The sequence below is a fragment of the Vulpes lagopus genome, chromosome 23, assembly GCF_018345385.1.
Source record: "Vulpes lagopus strain Blue_001 chromosome 23, ASM1834538v1, whole genome shotgun sequence".
NCBI classification, from domain to species: domain Eukaryota; kingdom Metazoa; phylum Chordata; class Mammalia; order Carnivora; family Canidae; genus Vulpes; species Vulpes lagopus.
This window is the reverse complement of record NC_054846.1, coordinates 30,133,153-30,150,505: the sequence shown is the minus strand read 5'-3', so window position 1 is coordinate 30,150,505 and position 17,353 is coordinate 30,133,153.

Below are 17,353 nucleotides of genomic sequence, written 5' to 3'. Positions count from 1 at the left end.
GCATGGGATCTACCTTACAGCCACCAAATACTGAACCTTCATAATCCAATTACTCAGAAGATGCTTTTTTTTTTTTTTCTGATTTTGCTCTCAATCACTGCATGTTGGTAATGACTCATGGTAAGACGAGGCAGGTGAGGCGAGGCCGCGGTAACAACTAAGGCCTTCAAGGGCTTTACCACGACAGAGGTTTCTTTTGCCCTTACGGAAAGCCCAAGGATACTTTCTTCCATGTATTGGCTTTGTGGTGCCACACAAGGCTTCCCTGGTCACAGTCAAATAAGCAGGAGGAAGCCGAGGAAGCGCTCCTATAACTGCCTCCGTCTGGCTTGACACGCATCTGGTATTCCCAGTCCACTGGGCAGAGAAGTCACACGGGCCCAGGCACCACAAGGGAAGCAGTGACGGGCCCCGGCTACCTCTACCTCAGTGACCAAACCCAGCTCGCGGTCCCAAGTTAAGGACAACTGCTAGCAACTTTATTGGTCAGGTCATGAGCACCCTTTTCTCATTCATGACAGTTGTATTGTTTTGAAATCTCTTTATTATGTCATTCAATAAATATTTATTGAGTGTTCCCCTTCTTATTTTTTTTAGTGTTCCTAAAAGCCAAGCACGTTTAGGCTCGGGAAGTATGTCAGTAAATGAAGCAGAACAAAACCACCATCTTCTCAGAACTACCAGTCTAGTAGGAAATGGGGAAAGATGGATTATTAACCCAAAAAATAAGAAAGCAAGGTAATAGGCATCTGTTTGTGCAATGGAGAAAGAGAAAACAGGGAAGAGGTATCAGGGTATGAGTGTGTTGTGTTGGCACATTGAGGGGGTACTTTCAAACAGGAAGGCTGGGGAGGGCCTTCCTGAGAAGATGACATTTGAGCAGATATCTAAAGAATGCAAGAGAGCTCTGGGGCAAAAGCATTCTGGGAAGAGGAAGTAACTGGTGCAAAGGTCCTGAGGCAGGAGAGTGCCTGGCACATCAGAGGATGTGTGGCTGAGGTAGGGAGCAGTAGCAGACAAGATCTGGAAGGGGACACAGGTGGGCCCTCCGGAGCCCTGAGGGCCTTGTGACCTGTGTAAGGACTTGACTTTTCCTCCTGCTTTAAAACCTCCATTGCCTTCAGGACTTGGTCCTGCCTCCTCCCACACCTCCCAGCACACACACCGTACTCCTCTCAGTCCCCTACAGCAGTTGTTCTCAAACTTGGGGAGGCATCAGGATACTGAGGGGGGTTAAAGTCAGATTGCTGTGGTCTGTCCTTAGAGTCTCAGTGCGGGGGCTCAAGAGCCTGCCTGCACGTCTAACAGGATCCCAGGTGACAGTGCTGCCGCCTGCACAAGGCCACACTCTGGTCTGGTCCAACAAGCTCCCTCTTGCTCTTGTGAGTGCCTGGACAGTGCCAACCACATAATTTGTGAGGCCCAACGCAGAATGAATACAGGCTCCCTGTTCGAAAAGTAGGAAAGAAAGGACGGTGAGAAGTAAAATATAAAGCTTTTCCTTTTAAAATATTTTGTTACTTATATAGCAAGGATAGCCATGATAGATAGTAACAATATACATTTTTTAATGGCCAAAACCTATTTTAATGTCATAATTTTTTATAATATGATACATAATATGGATTAATACGATATCAAGATTTTTTTTTCTGGTTTGCTTTCCTACATATTCATTCTCTAGGTCATAAACGTTACTTTCAGCAACTTCATTTTCAACTCACGCAAGAGGAAGAAATGTTAGTGGCCAGGGATAAATGCAAGGTCACAAAAATGTTTTGATAAATTTAGTTTCAGCAGTTGAAATCAAATCTACAGATGCGACTGTGACAGGGGCAGCATATTTTATAGGCCACAACAACACTGGGATATATTTTCCATAAATTATTTTGAAATACAAGTTTTAGTACAACTGGAGGTGATGGTGCCTGTGGAACTGTTTTTCTAAAAAAAATTAACTCTTCCTGCAAATCATTTTTATGTTCTGAATTTAATATGTAAATTTATATTATTTATAAATAATAAATACTCTTTGCAGAGTATTTATATTATTGAACCCATGTTAATGATATGATTTTTTTGTATACAAATTTATGTTTTATTTCCTCTGACAATACCTGCAGCTTGTGGAGGTCATACAAGAAACCAAACAGCAGCTTCACAATTTTTATACAATTCAGAATGCCCCCTTATGCATTCTATCACTGTATCTTCAAATATGAGGAAAATTAATTTTAAAATTGTCTTCCTTGTTATTGTTGGTTTATCTGAAACTTTATATGAAGGTAGTGGTCTGTTCTGTTGACTGGGACAATCTTTAAAATTGATTTCCATATCTAAGCCCAGGGATATTTGGTTTGCAATGTCGCAACGGTTTTCAAAACTAGAAATTCTAAATTCTTGGAAGAATTTTAACAGCTCCCTAATATCCCTTATTGCAATGTCTGTGCAAACACTTACTCTGTAATAATTTGCTAGCAGTTCCTGTCCTGGTAGTCAGAGTAGAGTTAATATTTGCAGGGGCCCAGGGACAGGCTCTGAGGAGACAGGCAAGCCAGTCTTCCGGGGTGCCTCCCAGTGTGGCCCCTCAGGGCAACCCTTCGGCTGCTACCGCATCTGCTACTGTTGCTATTACCATGAACCAGTCTGGGCCCAGGTCCCCAGCAGGGCCACCCCTCAGAACCCCACGGGGCTCCGGACAGCCCCCCAGAGTGCACACTCTCATCAGATGGCCAGGTCAGCCACTTGCACTGCCCCCTGCCACCCATGTAGGCTTGAGTCTGCCCCTGTGTACACTAGCACCTGGCACAGCGTCTCTTTGTATACACTTGCTCCATGGGCCCTTCTAACTTAACGAGTTCAAAAATAAAAATTATCAGGAATTTCAAGACTGTGACAATAGAGCCTTAAACTTAGCATAGCGTCCCTTCTGAGTAGGTCCTGTGTCACTGGACAGGTTGTACACCCATGAAGCTTGGCCTGCTCCTGGACCAAGAGACTTATGCTAGCTTTGCCCACAGACCACATTGTACTGTAGTATTCTCTTACCGTCTGCATCTTATATTATTTAATGTCTGTTTTCCCCAGATCAGGGTCAGCAAACCATGACCCACTGCCCAAATCCAGCCTGCTGCCTGCTTTCGTGATCTAGTTTTGCCACAACACCAGGGCACTCATTTGTTCCCCTATTGCTTATGGCTACTTTTCTATTACCAGGCCAGCATGAGTAATGCGACAAGGAATGTTTGGCCCACAAAGCCTAAAACATTTGTTATCTGTTCTCTATAGAATGTTGTTGATGCCTGCACCATACTGTAAAATTCCTGAAAACAGGAATCATGTCTGTCTAGAACAGTGCCTGGGATATAGAAAACTCAGTTAAAAAAAGAAGAACAAAAGAACCAAACAAAATGAATACGTGAAGAGCGTAGTATTTTTTAATAAATTTAGTTTATCTTTAAAAAATCATGTAAATTTTGTTTGACTTCATTTTTTTTTATTTTTATATAAAAATTATGTTTAAAATTACTTACCATACTGTGAAATGGACTCTCCAGCGAAGTGTGAGGTGTTTGTCTTGTGGCTTGGCCTACTCCTGGACATCCTGCTACACATCTCAATCTGAAGGAGCACAGGCCCTGGATATCATTCATCATTTAATAAATATTTATTGAGCAAGAGCACAGGGCTAGGTAATATGACAAGAATGACAATAATTCACACTTAGGTCTTCCTGGTAGACCTGTAGAGCCTACAGGCCAAAGGAGAAAAGAGTAACAAATATGTGTTCTACACAAATGCAAATATGTAACTATATGATTAAAAAAAAAGTTAAGTAATAGAAGGAAACTTCTGGATCAAGGCTTTGGGCTTTCAGAATCAGGACACATTCCCTTTTGCTGTGAAATCAGGAGAGGCTTCTCACCATTCTGTTTGGTCTCAGATCCAATCCCTGTCCTACACTTTGCTCTGCAGCACAAGGAGCTGCTCCTGCAAGCTACATTTCTCTGGCCATTCTGCCAACTGGCTGCAGCTAGAGGCAGTGAGTGGAAGGCCATAAAGACTGGCGGGCTGGGGGAAAGGAAAAGCCAGGCTATTTCTGCCTTCTCTCTCAGCCTCTTTTCTACTTGTACATGGTAAAAACAACCGTATGTTTTCACAGGGGTTGTTGTTGTTGTTGTTTTTAAAGATTTTATTTAGTTATTCGTGAGACACACATACACACACACACACACACACACAGAGAGAGAGAGAGAGAGAGAGAGAGAGAGGCAGAGATACAGGCAGAGGGAGAAGCAGGCTCCATGCAGAGAGCCCAACATGGGACTCAATCCAGGACTCCAGGATCAGGCCCTGGGCTGAAGGCAGTGCTAAACCACTGAGCCACCTGGGCTGCCCTGTTGTTGTTGTTTTAATGAGAATTAAATCGGTGTGCAAAATGTTTAGCCCAGGAGCTGGTATGTATAACAGACCTTCAAAGAATAGGGCTACTATTGCTTTTAGCCTTGCTTAGGTAAGTAGGAAAGAGTGCAGTAATCAATAAGTGATGTCTGCTAAGAGTGAAGCGGGGAGAGTATTGCTAGGGGAGATGATTATTTACCAACCCTGAGATTTTGGAGCTGTATTGTGGAGATAGATTTGTTAGGCTCTGGCAAGGGGACCAAGAGACTCTTGTAAGGTATTGAGAGAAACCTAAGAACTGGGATAGTGACATCAAAAGTAGGCAGAGATAACACATGAGAAAGAACAGGTCTGAGAGACAAGATTATGGACTCATTTTTGAACAACAGTGTTGGGCTCTTACCACTTGCAAAAAAACCAAAGCGAAAGAACCACAAACCAATGATACACTTGAGGATACCTTAGGAGATGTGGCTTTTTGATAGAGACACATTTATATGTGGTGAGTTAGCCAAGAAAACCATCTCAGCAGTGACACATTCAGGCCTCATGAAGGACTGGAAAACCATTCAGGGAAACCCTAGCAGCTCTGGTTATTGGAGTATGGTCTCCTCCAAAGAGGAGAAGCCATCGTTCTGTACTTAGTAATTCTTCCCTGCTCAAGGTACCCTCTGTTTCTGCTACCCTCTCTTCCAGTTTTCTTCTTCCCGCCTATGTCTGTGCTTATGTTCTCTGAGTGTTGCATTCAACTTGTTCTAGCAGGGCTGCGTGTTTAGCCCAGGTTACCTCACAGTCTCCTCTTGAGGTCCAGCTGGTATCAGATGTCCTTGACCAGCATAGCAGTTGTGGCTGGCACGGTGGTCACCCAATGCAAAGCATGAAGACCCACCTTTCTCAGAAGGAGCTATGTCACCGGTTTCATGGCCAGTCTGGTGTTGACGTGATGAGTGAGTTGGAGATGCCCCTGAAATCTGGGTGAAGCTGAAGGGTAAGATCGGGTCATGGGGGAGAGTATTGAGGATACTTCATGACTCCTAATAGTCTACATCTCATATGAATTTGATTATTCCAGATCAAAATCTGTCCAAGGTTTAGGGCAAAGACATCAGAAATTATTTATGAAAAAGATAGTTGTTTTAATGGAACCCAGAAAATTAGACATATATGGAGGGAGGGATTTTCTTACCATTCTTTATAGGGACTTGACTGGCTTCTTAGAGGAACAACTTAGAAATTGGTTTGGGAGGGAGGGGCAAGATGGCGGCAGAGTAGGGTCCCCAGGTCACCTGTCCTCAACAAATTACCTAGAAAACCATCCAATCATCCTTAAAATCTACGAATTCGGCCTGAGATTTAAAGAGAGACCAGCTGGAACGCTACAGTGAGAAGAGTTCGCGCTTCAATCAAGTACAACTTGTTTTTGGCCACTCCGCACTGAGCAAAATGACTAGAAGGAAAACCTCACCTCAAAAAAAAGAATCAGAAACAGCCCACTCTCCCACAGAGTTACAAAATATGGATTACAATTCAATGTCAGAAAGCCAATTCAGAAGCACTATTATACAGCTACTGGTGGCTCTAGAAAAAACCATAAAGGACTCAAGAGACTTCATGACTGCAGAATTTAGATCCAATCAGGCAGAAATTAAAAATCAATTAAATGAGATGCAATCCAAGCTAGAAGTCCTAACGACGAGGCTTGACAAGGTGGAAGAACGAGTGAGTGACATAGAAGACAAGTTGATGGCAAAGAGGGAAACTGAGGAAAAAAGAGACAAGCAATTAAAAGATCATGAGGATAGATTAAGGGAAATAAATGACAGCCTGAGGAAGAAAAACCTACGTTTAATTGGGGTTCCTGAGGGCGCCGAAAGGGACAGAGGGCCAGAATATGTATTTGAACAAATCCTAGCTGAAAACTTTCCTAATCTGGGAAGGGAAACAGGCATTCAGATCCAGGAAATAGAGAGATCCCCCCCTAAAATCAACAAAAACTGTTCAACACCTCGACATTTAATAGTGAAGCTTGCAAATTCCAAAGATAAGGAGAAGATCCTTAAAGCAGCAAGAGACAAAAAGTCCCTGACTTTTATGGGGAGGAATATTAGGGTAACAGCAGACCTCTCCACAGAGACCTGGCAGGCCAGAAAGGGCTGGCAGGATATATTCAGGGTCCTAAATGAAAAGAACATGCAACCAAGAATACTTTATCCAGCAAGGCTTTCATTCAAAATGGAAGGAGAGATAAAGAGCTTCCAAGACAGGCAGGAACTGAAAGAATATGTAACCTCCAAACCAGCTCTGCAAGAAATTTTAAGGGGGACTCTTAAAATTCCCCTTTAAGAAGAAGTTCAGTGGAACAATCCACAAAAACAAGGACTGAATAGATATGATGACACTAAACTCATATCTCTCAATAGTAACTCTGAACGTGAACGGGCTTAATGACCCCATCAAAAGGCGCAGGGTTTCAGACTGGATAAAAAAGCAGGACCCATCTATTTGCTGTCTACAAGAGACTCATTTTAGACAGAAGGACACCTACAACCTGAAAATAAAAGGTTGGAGAACCATTTACCATTCAAATGGTCCTCAAAAGAAAGCAGGGGTTGCCATCCTTATATCAGATAAATTAAAATTTACCCCAAAGACTATAGTGAGAGATGAAGAGGGACACTATCTCATACTCAAAGGATCTATCCAACAAGAGGACTTACCAATCCTCAATATATATGCCCCGAATGTGGGAGCTGCCAAATATTTAAACCAATTAATAACCAAACTCAAGAAATACCTTGATAATAATACACTTATACTTGGTGACTTCAATCTAGCTCTTTCTACCCTGGATAGGTCTTCTAAGCACAACATCTCCAAAGAAACAAGAGCTTTAAATGATACACTGGACCAGATGGATTTCACAGATATCTACAGAACTTTACATCCAAACTCAACTGAATACACATTCTTCTCAAGTGCACATGGAACTTTCTCCAGGATAGACCACATACTGGGTCACAAATCGGGTCTGAACCGATACCAAAAGATTGGGATAGTCCCCTGCATATTCTCGGACCATAATGCCTTGAAATTAGAACTAAATCACAACAAGAAGTTTGGAAGGAGCCTCAAACACGTGGAGGTTAAGGACCATCTTGCTAAAAGATGAAAAGGTCAACCAGGAAATTAAGGAAGAATTAAAAAGATTCATGGAAACTAATGAGAATGAAGATACAACTGTTCAAAATCTTTGGGACGCAGCAAAAGCAGTCCTGAGGGGGAAATACATCGCAATACAAGCATCCATTCAAAAACTGGAAAGATCTCAAATTCAAAAGCTCACCTTACACATAAAGGAACTAGAGAAAAAGCAACAAATAGACCCCACCCCCAGCAGAAGAAGACAGTTAATTAAAATTCGAGCAGAACTCAATGATATCGAGACCAAAAGAACTGTGGAACAGATCAACAGAACCAGGAGTTGGTTCTTTGAAAGAATTAATAAGATAGATAAACCATTAGCTGACCTTATTAAAAAGACGAGAGAGAAGACTCAAATTAATAAAATCATGAATGAGAAAGGAGAGATCACTACCAACACCAAGGAAATACAAACGATTTTAAAAACATATTATGAACAGCTGTACGCAAATAAATTAGGAAATCTAGAAGAAATGGACGCATTCCTGGAAAGCCACAAACTACCAAAACTGGAGCAGGAAGAAATAGAAAACCTGAACAGGCCAATAACCAGGGAGGAAATTGAAGCAGTCATCAAAAACCTCCCAAGACACAAGAGTCCAGGGCCAAATGGCTTCCCAGGGGAATTCTATCAAACGTTTAAAGAAGAAATCATACCTATTCTACTAAAGCTGTTGGGAAAGATAGAAAGAGATGGAGTACTTCCAAATTCGTTCTATGAGGCCAGCATCACCTTAATTCCGAAACCAGACAAAGACCCCACCAAAAAGGAGAATTACAGACCAATATCCCTGATGAACATGGATGCAAAAATTCTCAACAAGATACTAGCCAATAGGATCCAACAACACATTAAGAAAATTATTCACCATGACCAAGTAGGATTTATCCCTGGGACACAAGGCTGGTTCAACACTCGTAAAACCATCAATGTGATTCATCATATCAGCAAGAGAAAAACCAAGAACCATATGATACTCTCATTAGATGCAGAGAAAGCATTTGACAAAATACAGCATCCATTCCTGATCAAAACCCTTCAGAGTGTTGGGATAGAGGGAACTTTCCTCAACATCTTAAAAGCCATTTACGAAAAGCCCACAGCAAATATCATTCTCAATGGGGAAGCACTGGGAGCCTTTCCCCTAAGATCAGGAACAAGACAGGGATGTCCACTCTCACCACTGCTGTTCAACATAGTTCTGAAGTCCTCGCCTCAGCAATCAGACAACAAAAAGACATTAAAGGCATTCAAATTGGCAAAGAAGAAGTCAAACTCTCCCTCTTCGCCGATGACATGATACTCTACATAGAAAACCCAAAAGCCTCCACCCCAAGATTGCTAGAACTCATACAGCAATTTGGTAGCGTGGCAGGATACAAAATCAATGCCCAGAAATCAATGGCATTTCTATACACTAACAATGAGACTGAAGAAAGAGAAATTAAGGAGTCAATCCCACTTACAATTGCACCCAAAAGCATAAGATACCTAGGAATAAACCTAACCAAAGAGGTAAAAGATCTATACCCTAAAAACTATAGAACACTTCTGAAAGAAATTGAGGAAGACACAAAGAGATGGAAAAATATTCCATGCTCATGGATTGGCAGAATTAATATTGTAAAAATGTCAATGTTACCCAGGGCAATTTACACGTTTAATGCAATCCCTATCAAAATACCATGGACTTTCTTCAGAGAGTTAGAACAAATTATTTTAAGATTTGTGTGGAATCAGAAAAGACCCCGAATAGCCAGGGGAATTTTAAAAAAGAAAACCATAGCTGGGGGCATCACAATGCCAGATTTCAGGTTGTACTACAAAGCTGTGGTCATCAAGACAGTGTGGTACTGGCACAAAAACAGACACATAGATCAATGGAACAGAACAGAGAACCCAGAAGTGGACCCTGAAATGTATGGTCATCTAATATTCGATAAAGGAGGAAAGACTATCCATTGGAAGAAAGACAGTCTCTTCAATAAATGGTGCTGGGAAAATTGGACATCCACATGCAGAAGAATGAAACTGGACCACTCTCTTTCACCATACACAAAGATAAACTCAAAATGGATGAGAGATCTAAATGTGAGACAAGAGTCCATCAAAATCATAGAAGAGAACACAGGCAACACCCTTTTTGAGCTCGGCCACAGTAACTTCTTGCAAGATACATCCACGAAGGCAAAAGAAACAAAAGCAAAAATGAACTATTGGGACTTCATCAAGATAAGAAGCTTTTGCACAGCAAAGGATACAGTCAACAAAACTAAAAGACAATCTACAGAATGGGAGAAGATATTTGCAAATGACATATCAGATAAAGGGCTAGTTTCCAAAATCTATAAAGAACTTATTAAACTCAACACCAAAGAAACAAACAATCCAATCATGAAATGGGCAAAAGACATGAAGAGAAATCTCACAGAGGAAGACATGGACATGGCCAACAAGCACATGAGAAAATGCTCTGCATCACTTGCCATCAGGGAAATACAAATCAAAACCACAATGAGATACCACCTCACACCCGTGAGAATGGGGAAAATTAACAAGGCAGGAAACAACAAATGTTGGAGAGGATGCGGAGAAAAGGGAACCCTCTTACACTGTTGGTGGGAATGTGAACTGGTGCAGCCACTCTGGAAAACTGTGTGGAGGTTCCTCAAAGAGTTAAAAATAGACCTGCCCTATGACCCAGCAATTGCACTGTTGGGGATTTACCCCAAAGATTCAGATGCAATGAAACGTCGGGACACCTGCACCCCGATGTTTCTATCAGCAATGGCCACAATAGCCAAACTGTGGAAGGAGCCTCGGTGTCCATCGAAAGATGAATGGATAAAGAAGATGTGGTCTATGTATACAATGGAATATTACTCAGCCATTAGAAACGACAAATACCCACCATTTGCTTCAACGTGGATGGAACTGGAGGGTATTATGCTGAGTGAAATAAGTCAATCGGAGAAGGAAAAACAGTGTATGTTCTCATTCATTTGGGGAATATGAATAATAGTGAAAGGGAATATAAAGGAAGGGAAAAGAAATGTTGGGAAATATCAGGAAGGGAGACAGAACATAAAGACTCCTAACTCGGGGAAACGAACTAGGGGTGGTGGAAGGGGAGGAGGGCGGGTGTTGGAGGGGAATGGGTGACGGGCACTGAGGTGGACACTTGACGGGATGAGCACTGGGTGTTTTTCTGTATGTTGGTAAATTGAACACCAATAAGAATTAATTAAAAAAAAAAAAGAAATTGGTTTGGAAGGGTGAGTGTGGTGGGGTTTGGGTTTTCTTAATGCCCTAAGAGCAATAAGAAACAAAACAAATGAAACAAACCAACCCTCTGCAATTCTTCCCAGAACTCTTTAAATCCGATATCCATCTTCATGTTGGAACATGAGGGACCCAGAGCTTGCAACACACATATCCCAAGGATAAGCTGATACAAACTCATTTATACCAGTTGCTTTAAAAACAAAGAGAGGAAGAAAAAAAAAGAAGAAGAAAGAGAAAGAGAGGACAAAAAATTAAAACAATGTTTTGAAAATCTATTGTTGCTAGAAACAGATGGAACTGTGAGGAGCCAGGTGGCTGCTTGCTCTTAAAATCCCAGGTGAGGACAAACAGGACAATTCTTTATTCAACAACACTGGGGAGGAAGTCTGTGTGATTTTCTTTTAAACCTTGAGGGAGAAGCACCCCAACATGAAAAGTCTTTTCTGAAGACAAATTAAAAATAATAAATGTCACAACACATTTGGAGAATGTGTTGAAGGAGTGGAAAACCTTTAAATGAAAGAAAAATAGCCAGTACCCTATCCTCTCACCAAACGCCCCTTATTCTAGAAGTGTTTTTTATCATCCTTATTCACAGACGTATGTAATTTTTATGTCATTCTCATTGGAAGCTCTTGGACTCACCCAGCAGAACCTTTGAACCTGAATGCTGCCTCTAGCACTTGCAATCTAGGCAAGCTACTTGAACTCTCTGGGCCTCAGTTTTCTTGTCTGAGCAGTGGGGATGATAATAGTAGGTACCTGAGGATTAAATCAGACACCTACAAAGTGCCTGGTTTGATGCCTGGCACCCACTCAATCCAGTTGTAACTGCTATGACTACTTATCATTAACATAAGGCAGCTTTGTAACCCCAGGTTAATGGGGACAGGGCCGCTTAGCAGGTGAAGTCTGTGCCAACCTCCCCATTTTTTCTCTTTCCCACAGTGCTATGATCCTGAGTCTCTCCTCCCTACCCCTCCCCGACCCAATCCAAGATGAAAGGAGTAACACATGTTATTAAGTAAGTACCCAGTGCATGCTGGAAGGACCCATACTAAGACTTGAGAAAACATAGCAATGATGCCAGCTGGTCCCACTGAGAAGTTGCAGCGCTCCAGCACTATGCTGAGGGCTTCCTGGGCATAGGCTGAACCAGTGCCCAGAAGGTGGCTAGGATGACTTTAATTCAGTTGAGGAATGTGCATGTCAGGAAGGTTACTGCTCAGGGCTGAGGTGTCCCCAGAATTCCTATGTTGAAGCCCTAACCCCCCAAACCTCAGAATGTGACTACATTTGTAGTAGGCCCTTCAGAGAGGTGCTTCAGTTAAAATTAGGGTTGGACTCTAATACAATCTGAGGAGTGGACTGATAAGAGGAGATCTGGGTCAGGGATGCATGCACACAGGGAATGGCCATGTGAGGACACAGCAAGAAGGTGGCCCTGTCCCAGCTGAGGAGAGAGGCCTCAGAGGAAACCAGGCGACACCTTGATCTTGGATTCCAGCTGCCAGAACTGTGAGAAAATAGTATCTGTTGTTGAAGCCACCCAGTCTGTGGTATTTTACTACAGCACCCCCGGCAGACAAATACAGTTACATAAGTTTTAAGAGCTTAGGGGGCACTCAGCCTTAAGAAGGAAGGACATTCTGACACATGCTACAACACAGATGAACCTTGAGGACATGGCACTAAGTGGAATAAGCCAGTCATAAAAGGACAAATACTCTGTGAATCCACTCAGATGTGGTATCTAGAGCAATCAAATTCATAGAGACAGAAGAAAAATGGTTCTACCAGGGGCGGGGGCAGGGAAGAATGGGGAGTTATTGCTTAATGAGTTTGGAGTTTCAGTTTTGCAAGATGAAAAGAGTTCTGGAGATTGGGAGTGGTGATCGTTGCCAACAATGCGTACGTACTTCGTGCCACTGAACTATTCACTTGAAAAATGGCTAGAACGGTAAATTTTACCACATGAATATTTTACACAATAAAAACATCATTAAAAAAAAAGCTTAGGGGGCTCCCTGTCTTCCTAAAGTTGGGTCTCACTGGGATCTTGGCTAATTGCAGTTGGAGAGATGAAGGAAGGGAACTGGAAGAGGAGGAGGGATTGAGGGGCTAACTTTTTCAGCCCTGTCAGAAATGTGGCAGCGTCCCCAGAGGAAAGCTGCGTGCCCCACTGCTCTCCCACGCTAGAATCATAATGCACACCCAAGATCCTCGCCCTGCTCAGTAATGATGACAGAGGAGATCATGATTTCCAAGTGTGAGGGTGAATCCCCTGAGGTGGTTGGGTTTTCTCCCCCTGTTAATGCCCTTTTCTTCTAGTTTCCCAACATCTCCTGGGCCTACTCTTTAGCATGCACAGGAAGAAAACACATCATCAGTGGTCGTCAAAGCACATTCGCCCAAAGCAACAACAAATCCCAGCAGCCTTTCCTGATGGTGTGGGTTTCCCGCCAAACCTAAGACCTGAGGAGTTTAGGCCCTTGGGATCTGCCTGCCGGCTTGGTTTGGGTTGAGCAATGGGGCCCTCTCTGGGGAGCCCCACAGCTCCTCACCCCAGAGGCTACGATGCAGGCTCTGTCTCCCTGGGTCTGCACCCTGCCTTGACCTCCAGGTGCTCCCTGTTCTTCCTCCGGGACCCATGAATAAGGAACTTCTACTTCAATGTCTCCTGCGGCTTGCCATCTGCCATCCTCTCCTCGACTTAACAAATGCTAATTTAACAAAGTCAGAGCTTGAGGCCAGACCCAGACTGAGGGAGTCCTCCAACATGACTGGCCTTGAAATCTTCAGAAGATTGCAGGCCTCATGAAAAAAGACCAAGGAAGGATTAAAGCGGTTCCAGACTGGGGGAGACAAGACACAACCAACTGTAACTCAGTTCTCGGCTGAATGGTTTCACCATAACAGACATGATTGGGACAACTGCGACCATTTGAATGGGGGCCGAGGATTAGACTTTGGCGGTACAGCAGCATTCACTGCCTGACTTGGATGGTTGAACTGCAGTTACGTGGGACAATGTGGAAGGAACCACGTGCTGATGTGTTCGGGGGCGATGTGCCATCAGATTGGCAGTTTTCTACCAAGTCTTCAGGGAAAAGATCATTCTTTGTACTGTTCTCCAGCTCTTCTATGAGTGTATGTTTGCCTCAAAAGAAAAAAGGAAACAGTGTCGTGTTTTGTTGGGAGGGACGCCATGGTCACTGAGCCTGTTTTTCAGGTGGTTTTAAGCACAAGCCTGAGAACTTCGAGTTCAAAAAAGCTTGACCTTGAATCACCTCTTTGAGAACTCCTATAGGGACATTGGTGGCAGTCAGATGGAGGGATATCAGATGAACAAGTTTATACATAATCTATGGCCAAGACCTGTGATGATTTCATGTGTGAACTTTTAGTGGTATGTGTGTGTAGGATCAGAAACTTCTTTTAGTGCAAAACACACAGTCCAAACTATTTATGACCTTACCAACTTAAGAATATCCTTCTACAACATCATTTTTAAAGGTTAACAAGTAAGTTTCTCATTGAATGTGAATCTTAATTTCGTTTACCAACCCCTGCTGGGGTTGGATTTGATATTTCTTGCTCCACCCTCCATGCCTTGGATTTTTGGCTCGTATTTTGCCTGAATGTGAAAGGGGGGAATAAAAGGATGACTTGCCAGGTTCTTTCTGGGAGGATTTGTGTTGTTTCCTGCTTTCCCACAGATAGAATAGGGCTGTCAGGAGGAAGTTTCCGAGAGTGTTTAAGATGACACATCTCAACAGACAAGTTGGGCTCAAGTTGGGCTGACTCTCCTCTGACCAGCTGTGTGAGGTTAGGCACATTAACCTCTATCTCTGGGCCTGAGTTTCCTCATCTGTAAGGTGGAGGAGAAATGAATAGTATCCATCTCACAGGGTTATTGAGGTCTTCATAAGCTGTCGGTAGCTGGTGCACAATAAGGGGCTGTTGGTGTTGATCATTGGTAATACTATGAAGAAACATAAGCAGCAACTTTTGAGGTCTGCAGAAAGCTAGAAAGACATCAAGTTGGGCAATCTCCTCCCCAGGAAAGGAAATAGTCCTGTGTTGGTGGCGAGAAGTAATTATGATGGAAATAACATTTTCCAAGGTCTGGAGCTGACGTGTACTCCTTGTGACATTTTAATCTCTGAGTAATAGATTCCATTGCCTGTGGAGCTGTGATTTTTCAGTTTATTGCTTTTTCCTCTTCTCTCTTCAAACCTGGATTCCTCTCCTCTCGGCTGCAGCCTGTCTCCAGCAACCATGAACTGTTTCTGGACAGTCCCCATTCTGGAGCCGGTTTCTTTACTCAACTCAGGCGAGGAAGCCTGAAGCCCCAGTGCAGCACACTGGCCTCCTTGTGGAGAGGAGGGGACCAACCACATGCTCCATGCTCCTTCTGTCGCATCACCTTTCATACTGGCGACAACGTGCAGGGCAGATACTGCCCTGGGACAATCTCCACTCTAGGATTGGGCAGGCCAGGGGTGGGGTCCATGCGTGGGCTTCCAAGCTGGGGAGCTTAGCTCTGATTGCATCATTCACACATTCACTGTGACACCTTGTGTGAGTTACTAACTTCTCTGAGGCTCCATTTCCTTCTCTCTAAAAGAATGCTGGCCTTAGAGGGTTGTTTGGAAGTTTGAATTAAATCACATATATAAAGTATATGATGTAGCTCCCAGAGCACGGAACATGCTCACTAAATGAATTAGCATTGCTGTTTTATTTAGAGTTGAAAACCCTGAGCCTCAGAGTAGTTGTAATTCTTATTGGATTTTGCAGGTAAGGAAACTCCGCTACACCTTAGGGCTTTTCCCACTAGACATAGTTGCTCACCCCTCTGGCCATGACTATCATTCCCATGCTTTTGAGAGTAGTAAAAATTTTAGATGGGCACAAGGACTCCATTTCCCAGCATCCCATGTGGCTAGATGTGGCCACATGACTAGTTTGGCAAGTAAAATGTACCTAGAAGTGATATGAAGCTTCCAGATTGGATGGTACAAGGAAGGGGCTTGCCTTCTCTCACCTTCTTCTCTTGAAATGACTACATGGACTTTTATATCAGAAGGATATAAACTTCTAGGTTGTATAAGCCATTGTATTTTGGGTGTCTTTGTTACAGCAGCCAAACTTGTGTAGAAAGAGAGCAGACTTTTTTTTTTTCTCTTAAAGATTTTATTTATTTATTCATGAGACACACACACACACATACACACACAGAGAGAGAGAGAGAGAGAGAGAGAGAGAGGCAGAGACACAGGCAGACAGAGGGGCAGGCCCTATGCAGGGAGCCCAACGTGGGACTCAATCCTGGGTCTCCAGGATCAGGCCCTGGGCTGAAGGCAGCACTAAACCACTGAGCCACCGGGCTGCCCTAAGGGAGCAGCCTGTTAATAGGATTCTGGCTAGGAGTCCAGAGACCTAGGTTTCCTGGCCCTGCCCCTTGTTTGCCACACACAACCAAAGTATTCATTCATGTCTTCATCTCCCAGCATTTAGGCAACAACTGCACTAGACATTAGTAAGACAGAGATAAATAGGACACAGCCCAGAGACGATAGACTCTACCTGCAGTCTTGATGCTGTTATGCATGTTAATCCTCTATAGTCTCTAATAGAGGATACAGATTCTGTTCCAGATGTAGTCCAGGGCCCTTCTCCATGAGTTCCAAACCTACTATGGGTTCCAAAATGGGTTCCAAATCTGTTTACATACTTATAAAAATGCTCAAAACTATCATAACTTAATAGTTGCAAGTCCTTGGCAAGATACTGAACATCAGCTCTGATGGTTCATTGTCAAGTGAACATAATGGTACACAGAGGATTACGTGAGAAAACACATGTAAGGTACTTAGCACAACATCTGACACTTGGGAGACACTCAGTGAATGATGTTGAATGTGTAAGCTTGACTCCTGGCGGCTCTGTAAAGTGGGCTGTGATCTAAGCTGGCCAAACGAGGCCCTCTGAAGAGTGCTCATTACTGTTACTCTGCTCTCCAGAGCTGCCATGAGGCTTAAATGAAGTTGTGTGGGTTTTATTTTTTATTTTTAATATTTTATTTATTTATTTATCAGAGCAGGAGAGAGAGAGACAGGCTTCCTGCTGAGCAGGAGCCCAATGCTGGCTTGATGCTCCATCCCAGGACCCTGGGATCATGATTTGAGCCAAAGGCAGATGCTTAACTGACTGAGCCACCCAGGTGCCCAGAGGTTGTATGTTAAAAACACTTTTCCAAAAGGGTGATGCAGTATGTGGGGTGAAGTCTTTGTCAACATTCAAACCTACATTTCATGCTACCTGCCTTGGTCTCTCAGACTACTTTCCTGTCCTTGCCAAGATTTCATCTGATGACTGCTGCTGCATTGCAATTCTTTGGTGTTCTTTCTGAGAGTTTATGTTAATTGACTGACGATCATATAGTCCCTATGTCCATTG